Genomic DNA, 23,341 nt, shown 5'->3' on the forward strand with positions numbered 1-23,341 from the left:
CCTCCTCCTGTCGCTTGCTGCACTTGCTTATAAATTATCAGTAAACATAGACCGAATTGCTTTCATTTGTTGCGATAGCAACAGACAGGCAAGGCACTCAGGATTTAAAAGCAGTTGTTATCTGGCTATATTGAGCACATGAAAACACCTCTAAGCACGAGAACACTTGTTGCTGGGTGTCAAAACACAATGGGTGCTGCATTAGACACGACTGCATTCCCTAACTCCGGAACATTGACTCTGAAAACAGAGTAAGCCACTGGATGCAGTCCTGAGCTTGGCATTCCAGCATCTCCTCTTGCTTAGACTTTACTTTCCTGCTCCTCTGTTTCTGAACCTGTCAAATAGAGATCGTCGTCTTCCCCCTGAAGTCTTGTATTACTTTATCTGTAGGAACTGGTCACGAGAGCTGTTTTTATTAAAGCGGGAAATACTTAAGCAGTTATAACCTAGATAGTGGTACGCTATAGGATTATTTCCAAAGTGAAATTTATAAATGAGAAATACACAGGGTGCAATTGCTTTGTTTTATAAGAGGGTCAATTCCATGGCTCTGCTCAACTCAAGAATCCGTTAGTTCTTTTTTTTTTTTAAGTAAAAGTTTATAATTTATTATGTACTTTGATTTGCATGTGTCATCTCATTAATTGTCACTTTAACGTTGTGAAGTAAGTTGGTATAACTTCCTAGGTTTTTTTAAATTTATTTATTTAAATTCAGGTTAGTTAACATACAGTGTAGTATTGGTTTCTGGAATAGAACCCAGTGATTCATCACTTACCTATAAAACCCAGTGCTCATCCTGACAAGTGCCCTCCTCTTAATCCCCATCACCCATTTAGCCCATCCCCCCACCCACCTCCCCTCCAGCAACCCTCAGTTTGTTCTCTGTACTCAAGAGTGTCTTATGGTTTGCCACCCTCTCTGTTTTTATCTTAGTTTTCCTTCCCTTCCCCTGTGTTCATCTGTTGTGTTTCTCAAATTCCACATAAGTGAAATCATACTATATTTGTCTTCCTCTGACTTATTTCGCTTAGCATAATACACTCTAGTTCCATCCACATTGTTGAAAATGGCAAGGTTTCATTCTTTTTGATCCCTGAGTAGTATTCCATTGTATATATAAACCACATCTTCTTTATCCATTCATCAGTGGATGGACATTTAGTCTCTCTCCATAACTTGGCTGTTGTTGCTAGTGCTGCTATAAACATCGTGGTGCATGTGCCCCTTCAATTTATTTTGAGAGAGGGGGTGGGGAGGGGCAGAAAGAGAGGGAGAGAGAGAATCCCAAGCAGGTTCCACACTACCAGCACAGAGCCTGACACAGGGCTCGATCCCATGACCCTGGAATCACAACCCAAGGTGAAAGAGACAGATGCTTAATCCACTCAGCCACCCAGGCGCCCCAACCCATTACTTCATAGAAAAGGTTGACATTGTGAGATTGACCCTCAGCAGCAAAGGTAGCCTGGAGATTAGCCTAGAAGTGAAATACTGGGGCAGAAACCATAAAGGGGTTGTTGCTTAAGATTCTTGGTCAGCCTTAAAAAAGAAGGAAACCCTGCCATTTATAACATGGATGAACCTGGAGAACATCATATAAGCCGGTCACAGAATACATGATTCTACTTCTATGAATTATCCAAAATAGTCAAATTCATATAAGCAGAGAAATACCATAGTGGTTGCCAAGAGCTGGGAAGAGGGAGAAATGGGGAGTTGATGTTCAATGGGTACAAAGTTTTGGTCATGCTAGATAAATAAGTTCTGGAGGTCTGCTATGCAAAATAGTGCTTATACAGTTAACAATACAGTTTTGTGCACTTAATTTGTTCAGATGATATATCTTACGTTAAGTGTTCTTACTACAAAAACAAAGAAAAAGGGACACAGGAAACTTGGAGAGGCATTGGATATGTCTGTTATCTTGGAAATAGTGACGATACCATGTGTATGCATATGTTGAAACTCATCAGGTTGTGCACATAAACATTGTATATTGGGGGCACCTGGGTGGCTCAATAGGTTGACCATTCCACTCTTGATTTCAGATGAGGTCATGATCCCTGGGTTGTGGGATCAAGCCTCGTGTCATCAGGCTCCACACTGCGTGATATTCTCTCTCTCTCTCTCTCTTTCTCTCTCTCTCTCTTCCCTGCTCATACTCTCTCTCAAAAAAATAAATACATTTTAAAAAGTAAAAATAATTATTTTTTAATGTTTTTATTTATTTCTGAGAGAGAGAGAGAGAGCACGCGAGTGGGAGAGGGGCAGAGAGAGACACAGAATCCGAAGCAGGCTCCAGGCTCTGAGCTGTCAGCACAGAGCCCGACACAGGGCTCGAACTCATGAGCTGTGAGATCATGACCTGAGCTGAAGTCAGAGGCTCAACCAACCGCGCCACCCAGGTGCCCAAAAATAAAAATAATTTTTAAAAAATAAACATTGTGTATTGTAATCATGTATCAATTATGCTTCAGTAAAGCTGTTTCCAAAAAAAAAAAAAAGGATTTTCAGAAGTATCAGGAGGTGCAAATCAAGAAGAGAGACATTCAGAAGTGGGAGGTACTTTCAGTTTTAGCAAAAATAGCAAACTAAATAACCTGAAAACCCTCCTCCTACAAACATCTAGAAATTCTAGATAAAATATAAATATATATTTTAATAACTTTGTATATTATATGTAAATCATATGTAAATATGTATGTTAAAAATATTTGGCTTAGCTTTCGAGAAAGGAAACTACTAGAAACCAGAAGAGTGAGAGCTAGAGGCCAGACGGACAGTGGACACTGCCACTGTTCTTTGGAGGCTGGGCGGGTGGGGCGCATCAGTCTTGGAGGGAGGGTGGGGGACCTCAGACTTCATGATTTCGGATCTTGGGTTTTACACCCACCCAAAAACAGGAGATAACGTGTTAGGCCTGTGCAATACGAGGAATTTGAACTCGAGATTGCCACCTGACACCTAAGCTCACAAAAGGTAGGCACTCAGAGAAGGGACAGTGGAGGGGGACGCAGAGGGAGGTGGAAGAGGGAAGCCAGCTGGGCACCGGAACAGGGAAGTGAGAAAGAGACAAATCAGTCTTCACTGAGGATCTAGATGAGAAAGCATTTCCCCCAACTCATGGGTCAAAGCAAAATGCCCTGATATGAATCAGAACTTCCTAAGAACTGTGAATCATAGTATCATAGAGTAAACTTGTAGGATGCAGATAAAATGGTACCTAAAAGGGTGTATATGTTTTTAAGTGTCATTAGAAAAGAAGAAAGACCAAGCATCTAAATCAAAAAGATACGTGTTGGGGCGCCTGGGTGGCTCATTCGGTTAAGCATCCGACTTCGGCCCACGATCTCATGGTTCGTGAGTTCCAGCCCCGCGTCAGGCTCTGTGCTGATGGCTTGGAGCCCGGAGCCTGCTTTGGATTCTGTGTCTCCTTCTCTCTCTGCCCCTCCCCTGCTCACGCTTTGTCTCACTCTGTTTCTCAAAAATAAATATAAATGTAAAAAAAATTTTTTTAAATATGTGAACGAATACAACTAAAGAAAAAAGGAAATAATAGAACAGAAAATTATTAAATTAAAAGCAAAGAAACAATCATGAAAATCAACAGAATCAAAAGGGTTTTGTGAAAAGATTCACAAAATAGACAAACATCTGGCAATCTGAAGTACAAGAAAAAAAGTCAAAAACTCTCAATATTTGAAATAGGAAAAAGATTCTTTTATCATAATAGATAATATGAATAGCTAACAAACTTGAAAAATTAGGGAAGTTGGGTAATTTTCTTAACAAGTATGATTTTCCAAAACTGATTCAAAATGGGACAAAAATTATGGGGCACCTGGGTGGCTCAGTTGGTTAAGCGTCCAACTTCGGCTCAGGTCATGATCTCATGGCTTTTGAGTTCAAGCCCTGTGTCGGGCTCCAAGGTAACAGCTCCAAGCCTGGAGCCTGTTTACAATTCTGTGTCTCCCTGTCTCTCTCTGCCTCTCCCCCATTCATCTCTGTCTCTCTGTCTCTCTCAAAAATAAATGAACGTTAAAATTTTTTTCTTAAAAAGTCTGAGTAGGCATTAATTAAAAAGTAAACAATGGTTAAAAATTGACTCAGGGAAAAGCACCAGTCCCCAAAGTATTAACAGGTGTGTTCTACTAAATATTCAAGGAATAGATAATTCAAATCTTACGAAAATTATTCGAAGGGAAGAGAAAAGGAAGACTTCTCCCCCACTTTAAGAGACTTGTATAACCTTGATATCAAAACCAGACGGGGACATAGGAAAATAGAAAATTATAGGTACCACAGATTGGGAAGAGAGAAATAGACCAACAGATCAAAATAGCCCAGATGTTGACTATAGCCATATGTAGGAAAATGTGTAAATAGTGGGGAAAGCATGAGCTTTTCAATACACTGAGCTAGGAAATTTGCTTATCGGTGTGGACAAAAGAAAAAAATCATAAAACACCAAAAACAAATGCCAAATAAAAAACAAAAGGTAGGGGCACCTGGGTGGCTCAGTCGGTTGAGCGTCTGACTTCGTCTCAGGTCATGATCTCGCAGTCTGTGAGTTCGAGCCCCGCGTCGGGCTCTGTGTTGACAGCTCGGAGCCTGGAGCCTGCTTCGGATTCTGTGTGCGTCTCTCTCTCTCTCTCTGCCTGTCCCCGCTCATGCTCTGTCTCTGTCTCTCTCTCTCAAAAATAAATAACATTAAAAAAAATTTTTTTAAACCCAAAATGTAGCTTTAAATTAAGCTTTAAACCTTGTAGAAGAAAATATGAAGGAAAATATTTATGACCTTTTTTTAAAAGAATGTTTCAACGATACCTAAAGCTCGTGTTAAGAAGAGAATGGGGAAATTTGACCGTATAAAAATGTAAAACTTTCTCTACGTAAAGGATATAAAGTGACAAGACACTGGGTAGACGCTCTGACACCATTATGTAAAGTATAAAAACATACAAAGCAGTATTTTATGTACTGAAAGTACAAAAACTGTTTATTGTCTCAGTTCCCTCTGCTGGGAGACAGAGCAGGGGAGCTGGCTTAGAGACTGGTGCTCACCGTGTACCTGGCCTAAAAGGGGCCACCCCATGTCTCTCCCACCCACCTTTCACCTGGGCAATGGGGATATCACAGCACCTGCTTCCTAGGGTTCTTGTAAAGATTAAGTGAGTTTCGACATGTCAGGTGGTTAGAGAACTTCCCGCCCCATTCTAAGGACTTCATAAATATAGGTATTTTTGACACCCTTACCTTTCCACCAACACACCTAAGACCTACAGTGATGTCTATATTTACCTTTTTTGTCTCATTCTTTTGCTATGAAAGCAGTAATGACTACTAAAAAAAAAAAAAAAAAAGTTCAACGCCACCAGAATTTTTGGTCTCTGCCTTCTGGCACTCAGTAACTGCCCAAAGAAATGAATGAGGGAGGTTTCTTCTACCTGAGTGTCAGAGAGCAGTTAGCCTATGCTAGGTTAATGTGAAACAGCCAAGCTACAGATTTCCTGTTTTCGTGTACTTGGGTTTCTTTCCCTGAAATGTATGATGGATTCGGAATCCTTCATTTCACAAATATTTGCTGACTGCCTGTGCCTGATAAGAAAAGATCTGCAGACTGCTGTCACAGCCTTGAAAGTTATTCACCACCTCAGATTCTACATATTTGCATCAGAGCTCACTGAAAATAATCCCAAGGTAAATTAGTCTGAAAAGTAGATCATTTTAAAATAACAAGTACTACGGGTTTTAAGAAAATGATAAATAAAGGCCTACATGGTCTTTTCTCGCCTAATTGAAATTCCCAAGGTTCCTCTCCTCTGGACACAGTGACTGAAGAAGTGAGCTAGTTTCATATAACCCTTTTATTACTTTAAGGAGGGATGAGGACAGTATAGTTCTTCGGCGGAAAGGTCAAAAGAAGACCGTGCCTTGAAATTACTACAATGACAAAAGGCAAAACAAAACCGCTCACCCACTAAAGCCCACTGTCTCGTGGACATGGCCCATGTTGCAGGGAGCTAGTCTTCATTCTGAGTTACCTGGCTTTGGAAAAATAAAAAATAAAGGCCCTGAGGTGATGGTCTGTTCCTTCCATCAGGCACTTGGACCCATCCCATTCAGGGCAGTCACTGTTGGTTTTCTTGCCGGAAACAATTCCTTCGGACAAGTAACCATGGAAATTCCAGCGAAAAGTATGCAGCTAAAAGGGGGGAGGGTGACTGGGTTTCAGATTAACCCATAAATGAAAGTCCACAGGAGTAAAGAAACCCATCATTTTAGGTCTGGTAAGCTTGTTTGTTTGTTTTTGTTTGTTTGTTTTTAAATTTTTTTTTAATGTTTATTTTTGAGACAGAGAGAGACAGAGCATGAACAGGGGAGGGTCAGAGAGAGGGAGACACAGGATCCGAAGCAGGCTCCAGGCTCTGAACTGTCAGCACAGAGCCTGACGCGGGGCTCGAACTCACGGACCGCGAGATCATGACCTGAGCCGAAGTCGGCCGCCCAACCGACTGAGCCACTAAGGCGCCCCAAGCTTATTTAAAAAAAAAAAAAAAAAAATCCTTCCACATCCTTACCAGGTTTGTAGGGATGCGGTTAGCCCTGAAGAATCCTCACCTTGTTACCATCAGCCTGGTGGATCGGTCTGTCTTCAGTTAGTAATGAATTTAATGGCATCTGTCCTTGAAATGTCAGGTGTGATTTGGGGGGGTTTTGACAAGAGGTCACATTCCCTCCGGGAAAAGGCACTGCCCTTTATTCCAAGCCACTTCCCGTTGTTAATCCTGCACATTTGTTTAGAGATTACTTCCCCATTCTCCATGCTTAAAAACAGCAACAACAAACCACCGAAGAAATCAAAATGACACGGTTTTTAAGGGCCACCACTACCTACTTAACATGTTTACTGCACATGGTGTGTCCTTCATGAATTAGGCATGAGCTAAGCGGATGCCTGTTTGTTTACACAGACTTGCTGCTGATTCATTAAGTCAGAGCTGGGAACCCGCTTTCCCCTGATTTTTGCCCTGAAGCGCTCTGCATTAGGCGGCTGTAATTGCCGTGCTGGAGCCTCTGGGAAGCCCTCCCTGTTGCCACACCTGGTGCAGAAGACACAGACGCTGCACTTCCCTCCAGCGGGGTCCCGGTACATCTGCCAGGACCTGTCATTATCTGAGACTTCCTTGTCACCGCCATGCATCCCCTTTCAGCCGGTGTGTTCTGGGGAGGGACCCTTGTCAGTTTGCCTGGCACCTGCCGATGGCTGCACACCTGGCATTTCAATTGCTCTGGAATGTGCTGTGATTGTTTTCCCTCTTTAATGAACCCACCTGAGGGACATTTCGCTTTTTATCCAGTCGCCTGTTTCCCAGGCATTCCCATTTACACCGTTTGTGTGGAGATTCAGAAACTCTGTTGTGCTGTTGGGCTAATCCATCTGCCAAAAGTCTTATAACCAAATCTGCAGGACTCCCAAAGGAGATTTTTGCGCTGGTAATTTAAGCTAATGATTTCTAAACATATTTAGTCAGTTTTATGAAGACCTCATTAGAATGTGACTGTTTATTAAAAATCCAAATGAGGTCTGATAGTCATATAGGAAAATTATCTTTGAGTTGCTCTGAATAGTTCTGATAACAGGTGATAAAGGGTTTTGGGTCTAAAGGAAGTGAAGGCCAGAGGTGTTAGCCTCTCTCAATATAGAGGATGCACAGAACCACCTAAATGGATGCTTTAAAGATTATTATCAAACCAAAGAAGCTGCCCTCTGATTTCTTTCGTAACACTTGTCACTAAAAGAATAACAAAAGAAAGAAGTGTAAGATGAGCGCTTTATGTCAGAATTAACGTTCTAATTCACATGCAAGGAAGGTATATTAAGATTCCAAGTGTCCCCTGTCAGGTACAACAAAGAACATCTGCTTCTCTCCAAAAGTTACCAGATTTAGGATCAACGAACGAAGCAAGAGAGAGGCAAGGTTGCCCCTTTATAAAATGTGGAAATATTGGTTAATAGTAAGAATAACATAGGTAATGCCTAAAGGTACAAAATACCAACAATATTTGTATAAAATCTCTGGAGTTCTTCCAAGACATCAAACTCATACCTGAAAGGGAAGAGACAAGTTCTTTTTATATAGACATAACTAAAATTTTTCTGTCTTGAACTCTCACCATTGCCTTTTATAGATCTTTTTAATGAACTGGATATTTAAGATGGATATTTTATGAGCTGGTTAATTATAGTACTCGCCTTTGATTAATTTATACTCGTTCAACAAACCTTCCTCTCCATTTCGATTTACCATCAACCATGTCAAAGATCGTATTAATGTAGCTGGTTCAAGCCTTACCTCCCTCTGTAACTTTAACAAAAACTAGGGGGAAAAGAGGTAGTCGGCACTATAGTATGTGATGATTCCCACCCAGGCACTGCCACACTTCACATCACCTACCCCCAGCATATCACCCAGGAGGCAAAGGACTGAGCTATCAGCAGGAGGAGAGGGACCCACTATAGACCCCTCCATGCCAGCCAGCTCCTCCAGGAAGGATGCTTCCCTAGCTGCCCCACTGAGCCTTTGAGGTTTTCTCTGCCCAAAGATTTTCTCAGTTCCCCTCTTTAAAAGTTAGAAAATTCATGAAACAGCCCAGTTTGTCTTGTTCGCAAATTAAACCCAAAGGTTGGCTTTCTACTCCCTTTTCAGCCCAGGGTCTCCAACATTTAATGATATATTTACCATATCTATGGCATTAAGAAATACAAAGATGTTTATGATGCACTTGTCCTCAAGGAACAGGCAACCACTGTAGAGAAAACACAGAGGGGCGCCTGGGTGGCTCAGTCGGTTAAGTGTCCGACTTCGGCTCAGGTCATGATCTCGCGGTCTGTGAGTTCGAGCCCTATGTTGGGATCTGTGCTGACAGCTCGGAGCCTGGAGCCTGCTTCGGATTCTGTGTCTCCCTCTCTCTCTGCCCCTCCCCTGCATGTACTCTGTCTCTCAAAAATAAACAAACATTTAAAAAGAATTTTTAAAAAAAGGAAAACACAGAGAAAGGGAGTAGATGGCAAGATGGGAAGGAGCGAGTAGTCTGACACAGCTGTGAGATCTGATGGGGAAGTACAGCTGAGTCTGGAGGGCTAGTTGCGGCTTTCCAAGGCAGAGGCAAAGGTAGAAAGTGAGGTGCTGTGTTTGTTGTAACAGAAGGCACCGAGCTGGTGAATCGTGTGTTCTAATTAGTGCTTTTGAAAGGCAGTTCTAGCAGCCACTGCAGAAAGGTGACCGAAGGCATGGAGACAAAGGTTGGAGCAAGACTTTCAGACTCTCAGTGAGAGATGATGTGCACTTGAGTTGTGGCCGTGGCATTGGGAATTTATGGGAGACCCACAATTTGGGTGTGATTTGGGGATGCTAATAAGGGAAAAGAACTGAATTATGCAACAAGGTTTCTACCGTTGTGACTTGGAATGCTATAAAGAATATTGACCAAGAATGAGTATGTATCCCTTCTCTCTGCCTCAGCCCCCCAAAAAGAAAGGCAAGTTTAGGAAGAAACTAGCATGATTCATATTGGACATGCTGACTTTGAGATGCTGAATGAACAATGCGGGGCTTTCCAGAAAGTTCTGGAGGGATACATGTGCTGAAGACATAGAGACTATTAAATGTGTGATTCTCCCTTCGTTTACGGAGTATCTACTGTGTGCTAGGCTTTGGACTAGACAAAGGATAACAAGATGGAAAGACATGACATGATCTAACAGCTAGAAAGACCGGCAGACAAAAAGTTATAATGCAAGGTGATAACCACTGTAACAGAAGCATGGCATTCGTGGGCAAAAAAAACAGGGAGAAGAGAAGGACTAAAGACAGAGTACCAGTGAATATCTGTATCTCGGGGCAGACAGGGAAAGAGGGACTCAGAATGGAGACTGAAAATGACGTATAAGAGAAATTAGGTAAGAACCAAGAGACTCCACGATCGTGACTAAGAGACGATACAGTTTCAACGAGAAGGAGAAGGTAAGCAGTGTTGACAAAAGCTGCAGAGAGGCCAGGTACCTCTAGGGAAAGGTAGGTCAGCAAAATATATTGAGCACCTATTCTGTGCCAAGCATTCTGCTAAATGACTGAACAAGCCTTACTTCTTTGAATTAGCATGGCCACCCTATGAGATACATGGAAAGATTTCTATTTTCAAAGTTAGCAAACTAAAGCTCAGTGAGGTTAAATAATTTGGCTAAGGCCACAGAGCTGGAATGTCTAGAATGTCTCACTCCAAAGGCCGTGCTCTCTCCACAATTCCACAAGGCCCCCGCTCCCTGTCTTTGGTACGTAGCTTGTTCTTGGGGACGTAAATCAAAGAAAGGAGATGGAACGGCACCCAGAGGTGAGAAAAGGTCGGGATGTGACTATAATGGGGAGAGCACCCATGTGGGCAGGCAGTGGTGGTGGTGATGCGGTGGACATGAGCAGAGTTGGGGGTCTGAAAAGAAGATGTAATTGGAAGCAAAGATGGAAGGCACAGGTAAAGAAAGGGGCACGGGGACAGAGGAAAATCACTGACAAGGTGGAGGGGGGGGAGGGTTCCTTCAGGGAACAAGCCAGTGCAGGATACCTGTCAATGTATGTAGACACAAGAGGCCAGAGCTACACAGGTACGTTAAGCATGTCCACAGGAATGAGGAGGCAAACAGGGGGACCCAATTCTATGACAGAGGTTTCAGAATGCTCGGGTAGTTCATACAAGAGTCACCTCCCGTCAGACTGGAAGGTGACGTTGGAGGGGTTTGCTAATAAATGCTTCCCGGAGGAATGTGGTCTATGGAGCTGAGTGCGGGGGCAGCAACTAGGGTTTAATCAGCAAGGGAAGAAAGGAAGGGAAGAAAGGGTGCTCTAGGCAGAGACATAGTTTCCCTTAGTTTCCCCAGGGGAGACTGCGGAGATGTGTTCAAAATGAACATGGCAAGAATGTTTATCACAGAGAGCTGGGTGTGCACTTGAGGAGTGGGAAGCAGAGAGCCAGCCCCTGAAGGATTGAGTGACAGAATGACGTGGAAAAGGGGACATAGTGGAGGTCCTGCAGAAGGAGAGTATGTAAGGCAGAAAAAGATAGCCATTGGATGTAACAAGGAAAAGTCTTTGGTAACCTTCTGCCTGAGTAGCTTCAGAGGGAAGACCTATCCGAGCCCTTCAATTATATGCAACAGAAATCAACTCAGGCTCATTTAAGCCAAAGGGAAATTTACTGGAAGAACATTAGGAGCTCAGCACGTTGATGTGAAGAATATGGCTTGCAAACAGACAGGAAACAAGGCACCAACTCCAGAGGGCCAGTGAGTGGAGGAGGCGCCTCATGGCCAGTCTGGTCAAGGTGCCGGCACGGAGAGGACGCGTGCCGACAACTTCCGGCCCGTTTTCACTGTGCTCAGGGTTCACATTACAGGGACCAGAGCATCTGACTCCTCCAGGTTGGTTCATATGCTCATCCCTCGCTGGCCAGGGCCCCTAAATGGCAAGCCACCCCGTAGGGAGGAAGAAGTTCCCCAGAAGGAAGTCAAGAACACATTAGAGAGCATGAGTGGGTGAAACGGAGGTCGAGTGACCTAATGACCTGTAGGCACAACAGACAGGGAGGACGGAAGGCAGTCTGCAGAGTCAAGGCCACAGCAGAAAACGAGAACACACAGACAGAGTGGGAGCTCATCAGAGGCTTAGCTGAGTAGGGGAGAGAGAGAAATATGGCAGCAGACAGAGGACCATTGAACAATCAAAGGCTATTTTAAAGGTGGAAGGCCTTTGAAAGTATCATGGGTTGAGGAAAGAATCGGGAGAGGGAGAGAAACTGAACATCAGCACGTGGACAGCCAAGGGAGTTTTCTCCCCAAGGGGGCAGGAAGCAGGGCATCCAGAGCGCTGGTCTTCAGTTCATCCTTATGAGAGGTGACAGCGTTTCCTCTGAGCCAGGAGAACAGAGACGGACGAGGGTGCATTTAAATAAACGGAACCAAAACATAAAGAGAAAACTTGAACCAGCACCCTCTCCTGATGGTGTCCGTTTTCCCCGGTGACAATAGGAGCAAGGCCCTGGGCTGAGAGACTTAAGGAAGTTGGACAAATCGCTATTTTAGGGAGGCCCAGGAACGCCGGGGAAGGGGGTCAGCCTGGAGTAGGAGCTGGCATGCTCCTGTCTTAGGAAGAAGGTACGAATCGGGGAGGATGTCAGCAAGATGAGGTCGGTGGCAGCAGGACCAAGCTGCACAGGAATCTGGGGCGGCCGGGAGCCAGAGGCCTTGCAGAACTGACAGAGGGGAACACTAGGGCCTTGGGGGCATCTCTCAGGGACTAAACCAAGCGGGTTCTCACCGCCCGGCCTTAGTTTACGCATCCTCGCAATGAACAGAAATGGGCCCAGTGACCTCTAAAATTCCGTGTTTATATGAGGAGCGTTTGTATGTTTCTTGTTTACGTTCTGGCTGGAGACCCATTTGAATAACAGACGGCATCTGCAGCTCAGATCTGTTTTAATGCCCGTGGCCTCGGGACCTCCCTGGTGCTCACTGCCTCCGCTCTGAACACCAGCAGCGGGGAGGAAAGTGTGGAGTCTGGATTCTCAAAAGGGAATGAATTCAGTAGAAGGACAGGAGGGTCTCTTCCTCAGGACAGAGCTGTCCACTCCTATTTATTCCGCACTAGTATACATGAATTTTGTAGGTCTGGAGCAGAATACTGCAGTGGGTGATTAAATGCCAACCGGGACGAATTCTGTCGGTGTTCTATGTATATTTAATTTGTGCAGACCGTAAAGATGCCGGTTTATAATTTATAAACTTTCTTTTCAAAAATGATCTAATCTGACTACAGTAAATTAGGATTTTGAGAGAAGGTACTCTTTTCGAAAGTTCTCAAAAATGTCTATAACGATGCCTTGGGTTAGCAACCGGCACAATCAAGCAGTCTTCCCTTCCACACACATTTCTGACCGGCAGCACCACATCTGTCTCTTTGCATGCCGCAGGGAGGGGGTTTGGGGAGAATGTGGCTCCTTTGGAGAACTCTTGCAGAGTCATCTAATAGAGATATCTATGTACACCCCATCATGTTCTGTGTAGCTGCAAGTATGACTTTTGCATCTGGAAAACTATCTCCTTATGCACAGAAACAGTTGTCTTACTCTCCCCAGATCCGTTAGAGAACCCTGATTGTTACTTAAGGCCCATCAACCCAGTTTGGATAGCCAGTTTATTTAATTGAAAGGTAAACTGTGGTATAAAGGACATGCAAAAATGGATACAGTTGCAGAATAAATTCATTTCACTAGGAGACACTTCATTGACTACTAAATTGAGTGACAATTTTGAAAAATGTGAGACTAAAGGAAACAGATACTCTCAGAATAAAGCAAGGAGAAAACCACGTAACTTTATTCTTCAATCTTACTGAAGGTTTATTATGTCCTTTTTAAAATTTTTTTTAATGTTAATTTATTTTTGAGAGCAAGAGAAAGAGGACGCATGAGTGGCAGAGGGGGAGAGAGAGAGGGAGACACAGAATCTGAAGCAGGCTCTGGGCTCTGAACTGTCAGCACAGAGACCAATGCAGGGCTCGAAGTCACAAACTGTTGAGATCACGACCTGAGCCAAAGTCGGCCACTTAACCAACTGAGCCACCCAGGCACCCCATGTTTTAAATTAAATTCTAAGTACTGCATTTTAGGGCTTAAAGTAATGAAGTTTCTTATGTAAAATATGATACCTCTAATGCTAACCCCAACTTCCAGAAAATTTCTAATAGTGTGCCTGTAAATAAATATGCGTGTTTATATGAGCAAGTGTGTGTGTGTGTGTGTGTGTGTGTGTGTGTGTGTAATACGTACATTTTTTTTTAAGACTAGCTATTGCCCTCCTCCACATTTGCTCACTTGGGTAACTAGACTAGACCTCTTTCAGAACTGCCACAATCCCTGCACCTGATCCAAGTTTCTTCCCAAATATATTCATATCTCTCTCTTTCCTTCTACCTTCCTCTCTCTCACACTCTCTCTCTCTCTCTCTCTCTCTCTCTCTGCCTCCCTCCTTCCCTTACTTGCACATCCTTACCTCAGTTTCAGAAATGCTGTCTGCCTTATTGGGAACAACCAGCTGTCGTTCGATCTAGGTGCAGACCATTGTGTCTTCTGGATTCTGTATGCATTGTCGCAGCGAATTAATGAATTTCCTGTGGGGAAGACAGGATCAGGCTCCCTATCTTTTTCACACACCTCCTGTTTCTCTGATGGCATCCACGGCAGAAATCTTAACCCCTTGGAGTCTTTGTCCATCTCTCCTGTGGCTCTTCTGGGACAATTCCTTAACGTGCAGGTATCAGATGACCTCTCAACCTGCTGTAGGTGAGGGCCAGAAAAACAGAAGGGAAGATCCCCGCCTTTAAGACATTTACAATCCAGGGGCGGCTGGGTGGCTCAGCTGGTTAAGTATCCAACTTTAGCTCAGGTCATGATCTCACGGTTTGTGAGTTCAAGCCCTGTATGGGTGGCCCTGGGCTGACAGCTCAGAGCCTGGATCCTGCTTTGGATTCTGTGTCTCCTCTTTCTGTCCCTTCCCTGCTAGCACTCTCTCTTTCTCTTTCTTTCTTAAAAATAAAAATTAAAAAAATTTTTTAAAGGTTTAAAAAAAAGACATTTACAATCCAATATTAAAGGCATGACACACAGTTGCACACAAGAGAGAACAACACACCTTTGGGTACCATTTTGCCCTCCCCCACCAGACCCCAGGCCTCTGTGAGCAAAGACTAGCCTATCTCATCTGTGAGTCCCAAAAGGCCAGACACATAGAAAGTACTAGAAAATAGTCAGTAAATGTTTTTGAAGAAGTGGAAGAATAGTTACAAAAGAATATAAGCTAATGCAAAATAACCTATTTGGTACAAGGGAGATTTCTCTTTATTGATCTCCTTCCCTTGATTTCTTCCATGTTGGGAGAACAGGCTGAAATCTTAAGTCACACATGTGCGTACAACACGCTCATTATGGACGTGAATGAAGTTCACTGCAGCTCTGTTGGTTATGACAGAAGTAAATCTACATTCAGCCCACCTAATGAACCCTTTTGCATTAAGTTCTTAACAGTTCGTCCTAATCCATTTGTCCCTTTCAATAAAAAAAAAAAAAGGCGAAGTGATTTTTTTACCCAGCTGATGATGAGTTAGAAATCAGGCTTGGGAGCCAATGCTTTACCCGCTCTAAGTTATCTGATGCGTTCCTATCAGCCATCTCCAATATTGCCACAGTGGCAGGATATTATAGGATGAAAGCAAATTTGCAGGTCTGAATAACAAGTGTTTCTCCAAATAAACTCTCCTGGCTCCCTGGGTAACTGCCAGCTGCGTGCAGCTCAGCTCTTTCAGTGTGGCCAAACCCATGCAGATGACTTTGCCGGAGTGCTGGCTTTTATGGTCATTACTGTCAAGCCCTGTCGCTTGCTGAACTGGCAGGTCCTGGAAAATCCTCGTGTTCATCGGTGTCGGTCCTTCCACCATATTCCCTGTTTTACCGGGCTGGCCTTAGACCCTCTCTCGTCTCTGTTACGAAATGTATCTGCAGTTGTCTCCGGGGTGCATGGAGGTGGTCACCTGCCCTAGTGTCTATAAAATGCTTAAGAGTGTGGAGGGCCCGAGTGTGTAGCAGATGGACAGTGCACCTGGGACAAGAGCATCCTAGTCTGAGGCTTTTATAGCGCAGCCCCGGTCACGTTTGTACCTGCACAGGCAGCATACAGCTGTAGTTTGTTGGCAGCGTAATTGCATGAAATATGGGATGATCTCAAGGCTGCAGTAGGCCTCCACCTTTGTTCTGCTCACATGAGCACTCGGAAATTGGTTTTTCCCCTACTTTGCACACTGCAGGTATATCCTATTCTTGAATAATCTGTCGAAACCCACAGTAAATGGTGTCCTATCTGGAATGCAAAAAGTTTTTCCCACGTCTACTTTTTCGACCTGCTAACTTCATCTTCTGAGGCCTTGCTCTGCCTTTTAAGGCTTGGGGTTATCTGGCCAAGTACATATGTGAGTCAATGTTGGGGGCCTCCCAGAGAAGAGGGCCAAAGATGCGAAATAGTTCAATGAATGGTTTTGTGACTATGCACAACTTCATTCTTTTGGGGTTTACCTCTCTTAGCTTCAGACTCTCTACCTTGAAATAGAAACAGAACCCTTATCACTTAAAATTATAGAAGGACAGAGAATTTTTCTTGTAGAAAAGCATGGTACGTTCATCATCTCACCAATGATAGATTCATTTCTGATGTTACAGGGTAGAGAGTCCAAAAACAAGAGTGAGTTTGTAGACGTTTCAATCCATTCAACTGGTTGAAGCACCTATTTCCCAAACTTAGGATACACTTATATAATGTACAGTCAAGAATTAGGCAGGTGCCTAAATTCTTCAAAGTCTCTTGCTCTGTTTAGCAATTCCTGTGATGACCTAAGGAAGAGTGCAAAGGAACAGATGAAGATATTGAGGCCCCCAGGGAGGCCGGTGACTCATAGAGGATCCTCTTTCGTGCTTCCTTCACCCTTAGAGCTATTTACCTTCCCAAAGAGATTCATTGGAACAAGAGTATATCCCAGAGTATCTCAGAGGAATTTACCCCAGATCCATGCTTCTGAAATTAAAACTCATTGTCTTCCTTATCCTGGCATAGACTAGAGAGTGCGAGCTGTTGTAATCAATAGAGCACCCAGTGTGCTAGACTATGAGCTATTCCCTTTTTAATAATAGAGGTGTTGACACAATGGTAAGAGGGCACAATGCCAACCCCCACTAAGAGCTAGTGGAAATTCCTCACAGGCTAACCAATGTGGTGGGTCTCTAGACCCTCACCATGGCTCTGTGATACAGGCATTGTGCTGTCCCCATTTCCCAGATAATAAACTAAAGACTTCAGATGTTAAGAAACTGGCCCAAAGTTCCACAGCTGGTAACTGTCAGTTCACGACTGGAACTCCAGAACCACACTCTTGACCGCTAATGCAATGTGGCTTCCAAAGAAACTCATTCTAGAGTCATGTAATTGGATCATTCTCAAACTTGAGATCATTTTAACAGTCGTGTAATCTACTTACCTTCTTCTACAAATAAGGAAACCGAGGACCAGGATGTTCCTGTGACTTTCACAGGGTCACACAGCTAGATTGTAATACAGCTAGAATTAGCCCCAAGCCCTCCTGCATGCCAACCGGGCCTCTTGCCATTACACCATGCTGTGTCATCATTAAATATATTTTTCAAGAGAGGTTAGAAAAGCCTTTTTTATCAGTGGTCCTTAAAAATAAAATGTTAGATACCTCTGCCTAACAGAATGTGTGTATGGGTGTGTTTTCAAGAACATTTCTGGTCTGTAACTAATCCCAAGAGGTCACATCCTGGGAGCCTAGGAGAGGCATCTGGCCAAGTCCCTGAGCTCACCTGCTCTAGGAACCCTGAGGTGTATCCGTTATGGTGATCACCCCATCTGGCTTTTGCAGGCCGCTGTCTGCTGTCTACCCAGCGGCTGGTGACAGAGATGCCTGACATGTGAACCTGGGCAATCACCTGTCCCTAGCTCCCCTGTACCCAACCCACTCATACATGCATCCCAACGTCCGGCTTGCACTCTGCACTTAGCAGTCCACCCTGCACGGCAGCTGGCTTGGCTGCACAGAGCCCCGAGGTGGTTCCAGTGATTATGCACGCTCACACAAAGGGACTAAGTACCCTTTAAAAATGTTGGTCCTGCAGAAATCCATTTTCTGCATTCTCCTCCACTGCTCGAATACACACCTTCTATCCCTACACCATTTCTGTTATTTTAAATCATCGCACCAAAGTTAGCCAGGACAGTGTCAGAACAATTGGAGACCACGAAACGGGAACCGTACTTAACTGCTGTTGGGAGAATCCCATCCTTCCGGGCACCACCACCCCCTCCCGCCAGCCCGACAGGGACTCCAGACCACTCAGGCTTCCTGGAGATGCCTCTGCCAACTTTCACCATTTAGAACGCCTTCCCTAGTCCGTCCACCCATGGAAACTGAACTTCATCTTTCTGTTCTCATCTGTGATGTAGTCTCCCTTGTACAGGTTTGAATCTCTTCCTTTAGAATTAATATTCTTTCCTCTGACTTCCAATAGCAGTTTTTATTTGTTAGTTTTCACAAACATTCACTTGTGCCAAGCATGTTCTCAGAGCTTTACAAACAAGAATCTAGTTAATCTTGATAAAACTTTATGATTATCCCCATTTTACAAAGGGAGAAACGGAGCCACAGAGAGGTTTGGTAACATGCCAACGGTCACACAGCCGAAAAAAGAGGCCAAGCTTTGAACCCAAACAGTTGGCTCTGGGGAATGTATCCATGACTACTAAGCTTGCCTCTCATTCTGCTGTGAGTCAGAGTCAGATTTGTAATTTACATACCTGTCTCTTCACAAGCATTAGAACCATAGCTCATTCCTCTCTTTACCCCAGCGATGCCTGGTTTGGGTTCTGCTCATCGTGGGCTTTTGAGGCTGTCTGGATGATTGGCAGGACAGCCTAGATGCCACTGTCGTGAGCTCAGACACAGGCTTGGCTACATCGAAGGCACAGTGTCGACCACCTAAATTTCTAAGTCCGTCTTTTCATATCTCCAAGCTTCAGATTATGTATTCATAAAATAGAGATAATGCTATGGCCCCACAAAATTAGTGCAAGGTGGCATGCAGTCCGATCATTCTAGAACTTAGAATGATGGTAACCTCCGTATGGTCTAGCCAGAGCTCTTTTTGCGACTCGCACCAAGTCAACAGTTAGAAAACTTTATGAACTGAGAAGTCCCGTGTAGATCTAAATTGTTACCCTGGTACAAATGAAGACTCCCAATGAGAGACAAAAATATGGATTCTTTTTCTCAAAAAATATATCAGATTTCACTCTAAGAAATATCGCCTCGGGAGATACGTAGATATAAATATAGATGCAGATGTAGATATAGATACGCACGTGATGTTATCATTGCTTAAAAGGTTTCTGAAACTCATCTTTCAGAATGATCTTTAGAGTATGTGACCCGCTCTTTCTGTTGTCCTTAGCAGTGGGGAATGTCCCTCCTATGGCGGGAGGACTTACATTTGGGGAATAGCTAAAAGACAAAGCCAGATCTACTGAAGAAGATGAGGACAAGCCGTCTGGATATATGTGGAGCTGACTGATCTAGCTGGACTCTAGATCTAGGACGCTATTCATCCACATGAAGTAGAGAGAAAGGGACAAGACAGATTCCTCAGGTGGTCTACAAGTGGACATTGAAAATGCCACAAGAGTCACATCAGCCCATGCGTTTCTTTGCGGTTGGTGAAAACGAACGTTACGGACATGGGTGTGGCCTTGTGCGTCATTATAGGCAGTGTATGTAACATCAATTAATCGGTGTGGTTGGCAAACCAGATAGAAAGCCAGAAGCTTTGCAGGTGGGGAGGGGAGTTCAACAGGAGCTTGAAGGCGTGAAAGGGGGATTTACTCAGGCTATGAAGTGCTTTTCTCAAATTCAAACTTTCCCGACCTCCGGAAGTTCGGGATCTAGTGCCAGTTTTGAAACGGTTTTCAAGGACGTTGCCCAAGGGAAGCCCCAGGGCCATAGGAAGCAGGTCTGGAACTAGGAACTAGGAACTAGGGACCCTCTTATGAGCCAGGTACTTGTGCAAAGTATTGATATGTATTATCTCAGGTGATCTTCCCAACCTCCCTAAGAAATCAGTGCTATTGTCTTCTTTTCCACGGGAGACAACTGGGGCTCCCAGAGCGTAAGTCACTGGCTACGACACCACAAGCTAACTGGCAAGAAAAATAAAGCAATTGCTTGTCTATATGACTCCATCACACTGAGACCTAAGCAATCTGTATCTTCAGGGTATTTAAATGAATGAATGTTTTTATTGCTGCGAGAGCACTATAAAAAATTGGGGGAGGGGTCATAATAAATCTGTTCTCTTGGGATCCTGGCTGCCAGCTGTTCTTGGCTAGGGCTCTTTTTGGTAACTGTGCTTGTAGCAGTGTTCTAGCTCTTGCTATCCCAGATCTCTATCAGAGCTGTACTCAGCTGGCCCTGAACATAGGACTGTGGTCGTTCTGTCTTTGGATGGCTCTTGTTTTTTTTTTTTGTTTTTTTTTTTTTAAAAAGGCTGTTGAAAACCTCTTGACAAATGAAAACTTTTAACAGTAACTTTTTCTTTTTCTTTTTCTTCTCTTCTACCCCTTTACAGATGTGTTTATTAGATCACACTATGGTGCCCCCAGTTTAAGAGCTCACATTCAATTCCGTAAGCCTTCTTACTCATGAGTTTCTTAGCAAAATGAGTCCTGGGACCCATGCACAGTGCACGTAAATAGACCTTCCCATTCTGCCCCAGGCTCCTTCCTGCCAGCTGCTAGGGTTGGTGATACAGAAGGCACCAGCAGAAACACAGCAGTTTGTGATCCTGGATAAAAATGAGCAATGGTTTCTGTTCTTCCCTCCAGCCCCCAGCCCCCGCCCAGCATACCCTCTCTTGCTCCTGATGAGGCAAGGTAGCTAAAATTATTGCTTTCCACTTGGTATCGGTTCCTGAAGCCAGACCTGGCAGAAATTATAATCCGCTTTGAATTGCCTCCGCGCAGAGAGCCTTGAACCTGGGGCCTGGGTCTGTAGCCTCTCCCTCGCCCGCCGCCCATCTAGCTCATTTCCTGGAGCAAGTCCCTAGCCCTCCCTGTGCCTGCCTTTCTTCTGTTTCTTTATTTTCGGGCAGGAGAAATGGAAGGAATGAAGGGGACAGGAGGAAGGCCGGCCCTGACCGGTGCTGGCTCTTCCTCTCTGGCCAGTCGCTTGCCCTCCCTGAGCCACTCTGTGCAGCCGCAGTCAGGAGAACGCAGTGATTTCCAGTGCTGAAATCCAAGCATGAGAGCCTTCAGTGCGGCAGCTGTAATGGTCTTGAAAATGAGTGTTTGGAAGCTGGCTCTCTCTGGGACTCCTCCCAGCTCTATTGGATAGGAGTCTCCTCCCTGCAAATCACAGACACCATTTCCTAAATTCTGTTGAGAGTTCATCAAACCACCCTTGTGGAAGACTGGACTGTTCCCCAATCCTCCTGGTCCCCAGAATATTGTTTGCAGGGAAAGAACAGTAAAGGAAGACTGGAGTCTCTACTGGTTTTGTTTTCCCCTCAGAAACCATGCACACATGTCAAAGCGTTTTCCTTCTTCCTTCTCTGGAGAACCCCACTTCACCTCTCTAGACTTTTTGTGGACTTCTTGCCCTCTGAAGTCCCGTGATCACCTGTAGTCCAGATCACAAAATTATCACTTAATAATGAAAAGGGCTGCCTGGGTGGCTCAGTCAGTTGAGTGTCCAACTCTTGATTTCGGCTCACGGTTCGTGAGTTCAAGCCCTACGTTGCGCTCTGTGCTGACCGTGCAGAGCCTGCTTGGGATCCTGTGTCTCTCCTCTCTCTCCGCCTCTCTCTCTCTTTCTCTCTCTCTCTCTCCAAAATAAATAAATAAACTTTAAAAGAAGAAGAAGAAGAAAAGAAGAATATCCATTATTTGAATGAAACATCACTGGAACAGATGTTTTAACTACATTATATCCCTTAATACAGTGGTTGCCAAACTTCTCTGCACTTGGGAGTCGCCTGGGAAGCTACAAGGAACTAACGCCTCTGTCTCACCCCAGAAATAATGATTTAATTGGCACAGAGCACGGCCTGGGCTCTGGAATTTAATAACCATCCTCTAAAGTGATTCTAATGTGCAGACAAATTTGGCAATCCCTCCCTTAATCTTCGAATGACTGACATAGGAACTGAAATCATCCCCTCTTTACAGACGAAGAGCCAAAGGTGGAGCAAACTTGAGTCCTTACCCAGCCCCATATCAGCCTTAATGAGAGCCAGACTCTGCAGTCAACTTGCCTGTTGTCCGAATCCGGCTACTCGGTGTGTGGTCCACAGGCCGGCAGCGCCACCTGGGAGCTGGTCTGAAATACAAATTCTGGGGCCCCACAGTGAATCAGAAACTGGGGTGGCGCCCTGCTTGTTTTAACAAGCCCTCCAGGGCATTCCATTGCCTGCTGAAGTTTGAGAACCTGCTCAAGAGATGTCAGGATGCCCCGTCGGTAATGGTAATGCGCTGCCAGCCTAAGGAGCATAAAACCCCTAGGGGTCCTTTGACTTGACTGTATATGGGATCATCTGGGCTGCTGGTTGAAAATGATCAGCTTCGAAGATTTTTTTTCTTTATTTTAGGCAGTTAGAAATGCCGGAACTATTCTGCTTTCTGTCCTGTTTCATGTTTGTGAATTTTAAAGCCAACAAAGACACGCCCACATCATCTTGGAGGCAGAGATTTCCTCCTGCACCCCGGCAGCTCTCCCTGGTGATGGGCAGGCAGCAGCGCCCAGAGGCTGATGCCTGGTTGATAACCCGGTGGAACCAGCCCTGGGGCACCCAGGTAATTAGATGAGCCTGATCAGAGCCTTGCTTTCCAGGATGGAGACTGTTGCCTTCCATAATCAGAGTGCATGGGAGGCACAGCCTGTCCTAGAAGCTGGGCAGGTAGCGCCCGCTGCAAAAGGCAGCCAAGCCTGGCGAGAGATCAGCGGAAAGAAACATCTGGTTCTGCGGTCCCTGGGCTCCAACAGGTGCCCCTCAAACCATTGGGCCTAACATCTCTGTATGCAGACCCTAGAGGCCAGGAGGTGACTCAGGCCCCAGATTTCCCCAGGCATGGAAAGGCTGCATCTAGAAAAGCATACCTTCCTCTTACCTTTTTTTTTTTTTTTTTTTTTGGTAGCAAAATAATAACTTGACACCAGTCCAAGCAGTGAAAAAGACACTAAAAGGAACCCAATTTAGAAAGGTTTTTAGTAGGCTAAAAACAGATGTGGCAAGCCATTTCAGGATATTGCGGGAGATGAGATGGAGAGGGCGGGATTCGAAATGGCTCGTGCGCCTCTTCTGGGCCCGCCCAGCCAGGTGCCTCCGCACAGGACAAAGCTCTGCCCGTAATGCCTTCTGGAAGGAAGCAACCCCAAGGCTTCCTTTCTGTGAGTCACGGGTGGTGTGATGCATGCGGCGCGGAGTTAGCGTGGGGAGCACTCAGAGCTGCCGGGGTCTCTCGCGGGTCACCTGGAAGGCAGCGGCACTTGTCCCTGGGGGGGCGCCGCTGTAGCCAGAGCCCCAGGGCCACCTCCTGGCCCCCAGGACCGCTTCCTGCCGCAGACACGTGGGGCGCCCGGCTGCATCTGACCGGTGGGGGCGGTGGGGGGGGGGGGGG

General features: G+C 44.9%; 1 protein-coding gene across 3 annotated transcripts in view; it reads left to right on the forward strand.

Moving 5' to 3' along the window:
• PTPRM (protein tyrosine phosphatase receptor type M) overlaps positions 1–23,341 on the forward strand; it is a 790,291-nt gene that overhangs the window by 731,961 nt on the left and 34,989 nt on the right. The window lies entirely within an intron of this gene.

The sequence above is a fragment of the Panthera uncia genome (assembly GCF_023721935.1).
Source record: "Panthera uncia isolate 11264 chromosome D3 unlocalized genomic scaffold, Puncia_PCG_1.0 HiC_scaffold_8, whole genome shotgun sequence".
NCBI classification, from domain to species: domain Eukaryota; kingdom Metazoa; phylum Chordata; class Mammalia; order Carnivora; family Felidae; genus Panthera; species Panthera uncia.